The sequence below is a fragment of the Bison bison genome, unplaced genomic scaffold (assembly GCF_000754665.1).
Source record: "Bison bison bison isolate TAMUID 2011002044 unplaced genomic scaffold, Bison_UMD1.0 scf7180017864205, whole genome shotgun sequence".
Taxonomy (NCBI): Eukaryota; Metazoa; Chordata; class Mammalia; order Artiodactyla; family Bovidae; genus Bison; species Bison bison.
The window spans coordinates 5,972,490-5,981,997 of record NW_011494777.1 but is presented as its reverse complement, the minus strand read 5'-3'; positions in this window follow the sequence as shown (position 1 = coordinate 5,981,997).

The following is a 9,508-nucleotide window of genomic DNA, read 5'->3' as shown; positions in this document are numbered from 1 at the left end:
TCTTTAGCTGGCATGATTTGGGGCAAATGCCACATGGGGATTTGGCATCTGCAAAGCTTTGGTCCAGACCTGGGACTGATGGTTATTGATGGCTTTGTGATTTAATATTTGGGAGTCATCTAGCCACCAGTCCAGAAACAATTAAACCACTGGTCAGGGAGTTGTTCTGCTCCTTAGGTTCGCTGAAGGATAACTTAGCTATCTGTTACTCTGAGCATAAACATTACACTGACCTCGATCCAGGAATTTAAACAGTGTCATTTAATGTAAACGCTAGCAAATACCTTCTTGCTGAAGTGGTCTGTTTTCAGAATGGCTTAGTGTTTCTTCCCTCCAAAAGTACTTTAGGGCAGTGGACTTTAAACTCTTCGTCAGATCTGCGTTTCTTCTCTCATTTACATGGCTTGGCCTCCGGAGCTTCTAAAGTTGAGGGAGCCCTCTGCTGATGGCCCGGGTGTAACTTCACAGCACACAGCAAGGAGACTAAGGGAAGTCTCCAGAGCTCCTGAAGTTGAAAACCGTCACCTGTCTCTAGACACACAGCAGACTTCACTGTGAAAAGTCTGGCTCAAAGAATCCACATTGTTTCCGACTTTATTCTTCCAGGAAGTAGAAGAAAAAAGTCGTCTGTCTGTCTCTCTCTGCAACTGCAGTGCCATTATCCACTCCAGAACAACTCTGCTCAGCATGTGTCCTGCAGTAAAGGAGTGGGAGCTGCCAGAATATATACAGAATCCCAGCATCATGGGACTGGATTTAGGAACATTTACCCTTTGTGGTCAGAGAAGGCAGTGGCACCCCACTCCAGTACTCTTGCCTGGAAAATCCCATGGATGGAGGAGCCTGGTGGGCTGCAGTCCACGGGGTCGCTAGGAATAGGACACGACTGAGCGACTTCACTTTCACTTTTCACTTTCCTGCATTGGAGAAGGAAATGGCAACCCACTCCAGAGTTCTTGCCTGGAGAATCCCAGGGACGGGGGAACCTGGTGGGCTGCCGTCTATGGGGTCGCACAGAGTCGGACATGACTGAAGCGACTTAGCAGCAACCCTTTGTGGTGTGTCCAGACCGAGAACTTGATGAGGCCACAACTTCAAGGAGGAATTATTCCCAGTAGCTGTGGCCTTGATGCTGGAGGTTAACAGCTTAACACCAGGGTGTGCAGCCCAATCCTGAAGTCTGAAAATTTACGGTGATATGGACAGGCTGCCTGCCAAGGCCTGCAGTGTGAATCCCAAGAGGAGCACCTTCTATTCTGAGACCTCTCTCAACCCAGGGCACACCATCCTGTGCTTTGATGAGTGTCCTACCTCTCTGCCTACATGCTTCTTTCTCCAATTCCTTTATTTCTAAACTTTCTTTTCAATCTACAGACAATGAGGAAAACTTACTCCCTGACCCATCTGACTTTCGGAAAAGAAGTCATGAGGTAAAGTGAGTGAAATACCTGCCCCAGCTGTCAGCAGGGAGAACCAAGGTACAACTTCCCTTGCCACAGGCATCAAAAGGAACGTAAAGAAATGGCAAAGAGTATCAAACCTGGATGAAAGGGAACAAAAGAACAATAAGATCCTTTTCCTTGAGACGGCTCCGCTGGGGAAAAAAAAAAAAAAAGGGAAATCTCATGCCTCATAACACAACCAACACTGCTAATAACCACAGGCAGAAGGAGCCGTCTCTGGAAAATCAAAAGGTCTTTGGTGCTCAGAATTCTTCAGTGAGTCCCCATGGCCCAGTGAAACCTGAAGTTTTCAAGAGGATATTCAGCTTGCTTTGCTTTTTCTGCTGCAGTCCCTACCTGACCCAACACATGGACACAGAGCTCACTCTCATTTTGCAGTTAGACCATTTTCCCCTCATGTCTTCCTGTTCCCATCCCTTTCTCCTCCATTTGTCAGGGGCACAGCCCCCCACCCCATTCTTCAAGACTGAGCACAGATGTCCCATCCTCCGTGAAGGCTTCTCCAGCACCGCCAGCAAGAATAAACTCCTCTCTCCCTTATCTTCCCAAGGGTTTTTGTTGACATCCTGCTCCACCCCCACCATTATCATACTGAATGTACAGTCCTGATAGTCATCTCCTCTGCAGTTTACAAATAAGATGAAGCCACACGTTCCTTCCTCCGTCTCCCCTCGAACCCCCTCCTCCCCCAGGTTTCCTCACACCCTCCCATTCACCATCCTCATTCCTCCTGCCAAGGGACTGCCATAGCATCTTTTATATTGGACATTCTCAACACTCTGCGTGTTCCATTAAATTACATTAATAACAAGAAGATCAGAGATTATGGTTCACTCTAAAGACAGAAGAAGGCAGTAATATGACAACAGGTAAGTGAGATATTACTTCAGATCCTAAGTCATAAACACCCTCATTTGTCAACTCCAAGATGGCTTATCTAGAAGCATCTCAAAATTTCTAATTTCTCCAGTTTTCAGACCCTGCCTTCTACATGTGACCATAGAGCACTGAGAACAATTTCTGAGCAACTGTGAGTTAGGAACCACTCCCCCACCCACCTTGTTCAAGACACTTTACTTCCATCTGCTATAAATTTGTCATAAAAATGATCCAAACATGCTATGAGCAGGGGCCAAGTGCTGACCCCAGAGCTGTGCCATGACTAGCCCAAAGTGGCCTTGAACATGACAAGTTGAAGACATCCAGTCAAGATATCTTGTCCTTCAAGATGATCATCACAGTGGTCGATGGACTTTGGAGTCTGACAAACCTGAATTCAAATCGAAGTTAAACATTTTAACCTTCAGTTTCCATACCTCTGAAATGGAGCTAATAAAATCCCTCTTCATCATCAGGTTGCTTTTAGGATTAAATGGGATTTTGAATATTAAGTACTTAACTACTCACAAGAAATGCTCAGTAAGTGAAAGCTATTCTTTACAGTAACACTTCCATAATTTAATACATTTCTGAAAGTTCTCTTTTGGAATCACCTTCAAAGCCCTTTTACAAGTCACATGTAAAAATCATGGGGGTTTTTTTTCTAATTTTTTTTTATTCTTTATTTTGTGCTAAAACAGTACCATCTTCAAGTCTCTATTTTATTAATCAGATTTATCTAAACATTTTATTTAGAGGTTCACAAAAGTCAAATCCACTATTTAAAGAACAAGTGTTGCAATCACTGCCTATATGTTTCAGGTACTTACAGAATTCCAAAGGCATTGTTCAAAACCCAAATACTGTATAAAAGCATTTATATCTTACACAAACACCCCAGACCCATTCCCCACAACACCTAGTAAAAGGTTAGAACCACTATTCCTAGCTTAATTCAAATCAAGTATTTTACTGAGCAAATATATGAAGGTTATTGAGCGATGACAACTGTAAAAATCAGGTCTTTTGAGTCCATAGACTAGAATGCCAAGAAACCCCAAACTGTGGAAGCAACCCAGCCTGGAAGCTGAGTTAAGCTGCCATTCTAGACAGCTTCAGGGCACTTCAGTGGAGGGATAATTTCTCTGAGCTCCCTTCGGGACCTGAGAATAACTTCAAATATTACCTAATATTCCCATTTTTCACTGCGTAGCCAGAGAATGTCCTTGAAAGGCCACTAGATTCACTCACAGACACTGCTAGAGTGCTGCTTCTTCAAGAGTGGATTATTATTCATTTAGAGATGGTTGGATGAAATCACTGACTCAATGGACATGAGTCTGCGTAAACTCTGGGAGTTGGTGGTGGACAGGGAGGCCTGGCCTGCTGCAGTCCCTGGGGTCGCAAAGAGTCAAACACGACTGAGCAGCTGATGACTGACTGAATCGACAAGCACTTCCTGGCTCCTCTTGTATATATAGCACTTAACACCATAGGAAGATAATGCATGGCCCCTGACCTCATGGGGTTTCCATTCTAGAGGAGGCTAGAACCTAGAATTTCAATGTGAAAAATGTCCATTCTAAATAGAACATGAGACTACAAAGAATCTATCATAAGTAACGTAGTGATTCATTGAGTAAACAGTAGAAACAATGCATGCTATGGAGAGAAAGACACCTATGAAGGGAGTGGTCCTGGAGGCCCTGGAAGGAAACTCAGCCCAAACAGCGAGAAAGGCTATCAGTAGGCAGAGAGAAGGGGAGTGATTCCAGGGACGGGGACCACCGCAATAAAGCCAGAGTTATATAAGAGGCCTTGGACCAAGACTCATAAATAGAGTCTAAAGTAAGGATGGAGTGGTTATAGAATGAGAAAGGTAGTTTGGGACCAGATTGTAAAGCATCTGAATGGCAGGAATTCATACTTAATCCTATAGAGTCTAGGACTTGACACTCCCCTGTTATAGGCTGGAGAAAGTTAGGCAGGAGACTAAGCTTTCAATGGGCCCTTTTGACATGAGCTCCATAATCAAAGGGTCTCACAGGCAACTGAGTCTAAATTTTCTGCCTTAGAAAAAATAGGGGGATTAGCTGTACATTTTAGTCTTCTATGTTCACTCTGGCCTCTCTGACTGAGGGTCACCAGTGATGGGCAGCTGAAGCAGGAAGAGCCAAAGAAACTCAGAGCTGCTGGTGGCTGGAAAGAAATTGTCCCTGGCAGTGAAATCTGCCCCACTGATGCCTGGGATAGAGCAGTGGGATTAGGTGGTTTGCTGGGCCCCATGGCATGGTCCGCGGTGCTGTCAGCAGCCTTTCATCAAAACCTGATGGTGCAGCAGGCAGTGGTGGCTGTTTTATGTTCTGGATATGAAATGCAGGCTTACGTGTCCTCTATTTATACATGCACCCAGGCCTGCTGGATGACTGCCATTCCATTCAAAGGAGGTAAAATAAAACCTTCTCGTGTAGCACACTGACACGCACACCACGCATTCCTGGAAGCAGCGGGCAAGAAAGGGTTTGACCTCCAGCCACAGAAAGAGAATCCAGTAGGGGAAACCGCACAGCGGCCTAACAGACCACAAAGAAATCCATTCTCAGAGTGTGGAAAGCTGGTCGTTATAAAAGCAGTAAGTGGCATTTTGAACAAACCAAACCAATTTTGAAGACAAGATGAAAGGCACTGGGGGCACCACCTGTCCCATTTGCATCAGCTTCACTGTCAGACTCCAGTCTTATCAAAATTCTTACATCGGGAGCCCACATAGTTTACACTAGCTTCATCCCCCATGCCTCAGGCATATCCTACAGCAGAAACTAAGCCAGTTTCAACCCAAAGAGAAGCAGATTGCAGAAGTCAGCATGGCTGGTTGTGTGGGGAATGGCTAAGTGGAATTTGAAGGCTCCTAGAGATACAGCTGGAGAAGGCAATGGCAACCCACTCCAGTACTCTTGCCTGGAAAATCCCATGGACGCAGGAGCCTGGTAGGCTGCAGTCCATGGGGTCGCGAAGAGTCGGACACGACTGAGCGTCTTCACTTTCACTTTTCACTTTCATGCATTGGAGAAGGAAATGGCAACCCACTCCAGTGTTCTTGCCTGGAGAATCCCAGGGACAGAGGAGCCTAGTGGGCTGCTGTCTACGGGGTCGCACAGAGTCGGACATGACTGAAGCGACTTAGCAGCAGCAGCAGAGATACAGCTGGGACTCCCTAGGTGGCACAGCCATAAAGAAGCCGCCTGCCAGTGCAGAAGATTCAGGAGACAGGGGTTCGATCCCTGGGTAGGGAAGAGCCCCTGGAGGAGAAAATGACAACCCACCCCAGTATTCTTGCTTGGAGAATTCCATGGACAGAGGAGTCTGGTGGGTTACAGTCCATGGGGTCACAAACAGTTGGACACAACTGAGCAACTAAACAACAAGAGAGATACAACCAGCAGGCGGAGTACTCTGACAAAATCCACTACTTCGTGGACCTTCCGTTTCAACCCCCAGCCTCCCGTTCCTCCCAGATCCCCCACACATGAGCGTCTATAAACAGACCCATATTTTATCAGCCACCTCCTTCCTAATGCTTTCCCAGGTTTCTAGGACTAATGCCACCTCTTCTGAACTTGTGATAATCTCATGGCACTTTTCACATACTTCATTTTGTCTGATTATTTACATATACAGCTTTTCCCCTGCTAGTTTGTGAACCCCTGTGGGTGAGATATAATCTCCCTCCTCCCCATATCACCTTAAACATCAGAGATATTCAATAAACTCTTATTGAAAAATATATACAGATACTTTTTGTATCATTGGGAAACTATAAATCATTTAGGAAAAAAATGGACACTATCAAAGGTTTATGAGTGGGAGACCACTTAGGAGATGACTGCCACAGTTCAAGGGACAGTAAGTGAGCATCCAAACTTAAGGGGGCAGGGGTGGTAGGAGGACAGAACGAGACATGCGGCCTCGATACATGCTGCTGACTCCCTCACTGACTTTTAGAGCAAAGTAGCAACTTAAGCAAAGCACAAATATCCTCCAGGATGAAGATCACAGTCAGATAGCATGCTCTCTGTCCAAACTTTGACTGGCTCTGAACAGATAATTGGGTACCAAAACCAGTACTATTCAACTGTAAAAGTAGAAGGACCCTCAGATTTGATGTGGTGACCACCAACCTCGAGGAAAAGAAGGAAATGTGAGCATTTTCCCCTCCAGCATACCCTCACCTTCATCCTTCCTTCCCTTCCCCAAAGTCATCTTTTCCCTACCCAGACCTCACAGCCCCTTCTCTCCTCTACCACCTGAGTTAAATGCTCACTGTCCCTTGAACTGTGGCAGTTGTCTCCCACTGATAAATAGTCTCTGGTTTCCATTTTTTTTCTAAATGGCTTATAGTTTCCCAAACATGTCCCACACATTCCCACCCCCAGATCTCTGGTGAAGGCTTTGTGGGGCCGGTGGGATATTTCCCCCATGTCTGCCTATCTAAATTTTATTCTTCAAGATTCAATTTAACCACTTCATCCTTCATTGAGTCTTCTCTGAAATTTCCTGGAAGCAATTTCTCTTTTTCTGAACTCTCATAGCACTTGGCATCTTTTTACTGTATTTAGCACATTCTATATTACATCTTTCCATGTACATCTTCACTCTCCAATTAAAATGGAAATTCCTGAGGGCACGAATTTTATCTCCATGGTATTATGCATTGTTAATTTCATATATGTCCTCAATGAATATTTGTTGGGTGGATGATATTTGTTGTCTGAATGAATGAGGATATAAAACAATATAAATAATTGAATGAAAGGGATGGACTTTCAGTATTTCCCAGATTTAAGGAAAGGGAAAGTCACTCCAGATATTTTTGAGGTTGAATTTCTTACTTTTTACCTTTCAGACAAAGCAACTGAGATCAATGTAGACTAAATGCTTATGGAAATCATACTGCCCAATGCAAGGCTCTTTATTTTATGCCATTCTGCTTGAAGTTAGTCTCTATTTTTTTTAGTATCTGGCACATATATCATGGGATTATCTTCAAGAAAACAAGAAAAATAACCTAGTTCTTTTTATTCCCTTCTCATTAACCCTGTTTTAGTTCCATGCCTTCATAGAGGGTACAGATGAGCACTTACTTACAATAGGAAGATGTCCTACTCAATAGAAACAAAGCAGACATGGTCTAAGTATATCCGAAAAGCAAAAGTCTTTCAGGATCAAAAGTAATTACCAAAGAATTTCCTGGATGTCCAATGGTTAGGACGTGGCACTTTTACTTCCATGGACAGAGTTCAACCCAAGGTTGCGGAACTGAGATCTCACAAGCCATGTGATGCAGCCAAGACAAAACAAATTTCCAGATTAGAGTCTATGGACATGATGAGGAGTTAACTTTTATCAAAAGAAATGGCCTAATTGTGTAGAATATGAGGAATGACTCAATCACAGGTGCCTCCTTCCAGGCCAGGAAAACAGCTGGCTGCCAAGTGTTCCTGTCTCCCCTGGTCGTAACACCACCAGGATCTCGTTGGTAGATGGCTCCCTGGACTTGGGTCAAAGCCCATGAATGGAAACTCTCAGGGCAAACTTATTCTTCTTGCTGCTGGCAAACTGCCACAGAAACATTCCAACCCCCTGTGCTCCACCAGGAAGCAGGCATCAGCAGAGCACCAGCTACCAGGGCCAGAGTGGACTTGGCTCAGTAGAGGCCCAAGGCTCCAAGAAGTGGGAAGATCACTAAACAGGCTGATTCTGCTGCAGCAGGAAGACTTAAGGCCTGCTCCTGAGAAATCTCTGGCAAATTTCCTCACAGTTTGAGTTGTGAACAGCAGTTCCTGATGAAAATTCAGAAAGAAGATAGTAGCTATTAACACCCTCTGGGCTGAGGTCTACAACTCTCTTGACAGTCTTTCTGCATGTTAGACAAAGGTGTGCAGAAAATCAGAACAGTTTACAGGCGGGTGGGGACTAGAGCTGCAGCCTGGAATCAGAAGGTAGTTCTCACCTGGCCTTTCTAAGAGATAAAAAGATACATGGTTTTGTGCCTCTATCTCCCCAACTGTTAAAGGGGTTTTCCTGGATTGAGACTGCTGTGCTTGTGTGTAAAATGCTGGAATTCATGCTCTGTAAGTATCAGCCAAATGTCCTGCAACCACATCAGCCTGGAGTGGGAACCCCAATGGTCACTTCAGGCTCACCTTCTCAGGGGCTGCTTCATCCTGGCAACTCAGTCTCTGGACATTGTTGCCCTTCCTCTGGCTGCAGCAAGCCCACTGGATCCCCAGTCTGGGGATCCCACAGCACAGAGCTGTGCTGCCCCTGCAAACACTGGTGCGGCGTTATAGTGCTTGGCTCCAACCCTCTCTCCCCAGAGGGTAGGCATCTGCTTCTCTCAGATTGCTTTACATCCTCTTCTTGAGCTCCCACACACAGACCTTGAGGGAAGTCTGACTGGTTTCTGTGGTTCACTAAGCTTCCTTGGAGGGTTGGGGTAAAAGGCCATTCAAAAGGCAATTTCATTATGTTATACTCTTCTAAAGTGTCCTTATCTTGGGACTTTCCTGCCATCCAGTGATTAAGACTTTGCCTTCCAATGTGGAGGGTGTGGGTTCAATTCCTGCTTGGGGAGCTAAGATCCTACATGCCTTGTGGTCAGAAAGCCAAAAATATAAAACAGAAATAATATTGTAACAAATTCAATAAAGACTTTAAAATGGTCCACCTTAAGAAGAAAGCAAAGTGTCCTTATCTTAATGTTGAGGACATTTTTAAACATAATCACTATGCTTTCTTATTGCACTCTGTATTGCAAATTTCAGACTTAAATTGAAGAAAGTAGGGAAAATCACTAGGCCTTTAAGATATGACCTAAATCAAAACCCTTACAATAATATAGTGGAAGTGACAAATAGATTCAAGGGATCAGATCTGATAGATAAAGTGCCTGAAGAACCATGGATGGAGGTTTGTGACATTGTACAGGAGGTGGTGACCAAAACAATCCCCAAGAAAAAGAAATACAAAAAGGCAAAATGGTTGTCTGAGGAGGCCTTACAGATAACTGAGAAGAGAGGCAAAAGGCAAAGGAGAAAAGGAAAGATAAACCCATCTGAATGCAGAGTTCCAAAGAATAGCAAGCAGAGATAAGAATAAGAAAGTCT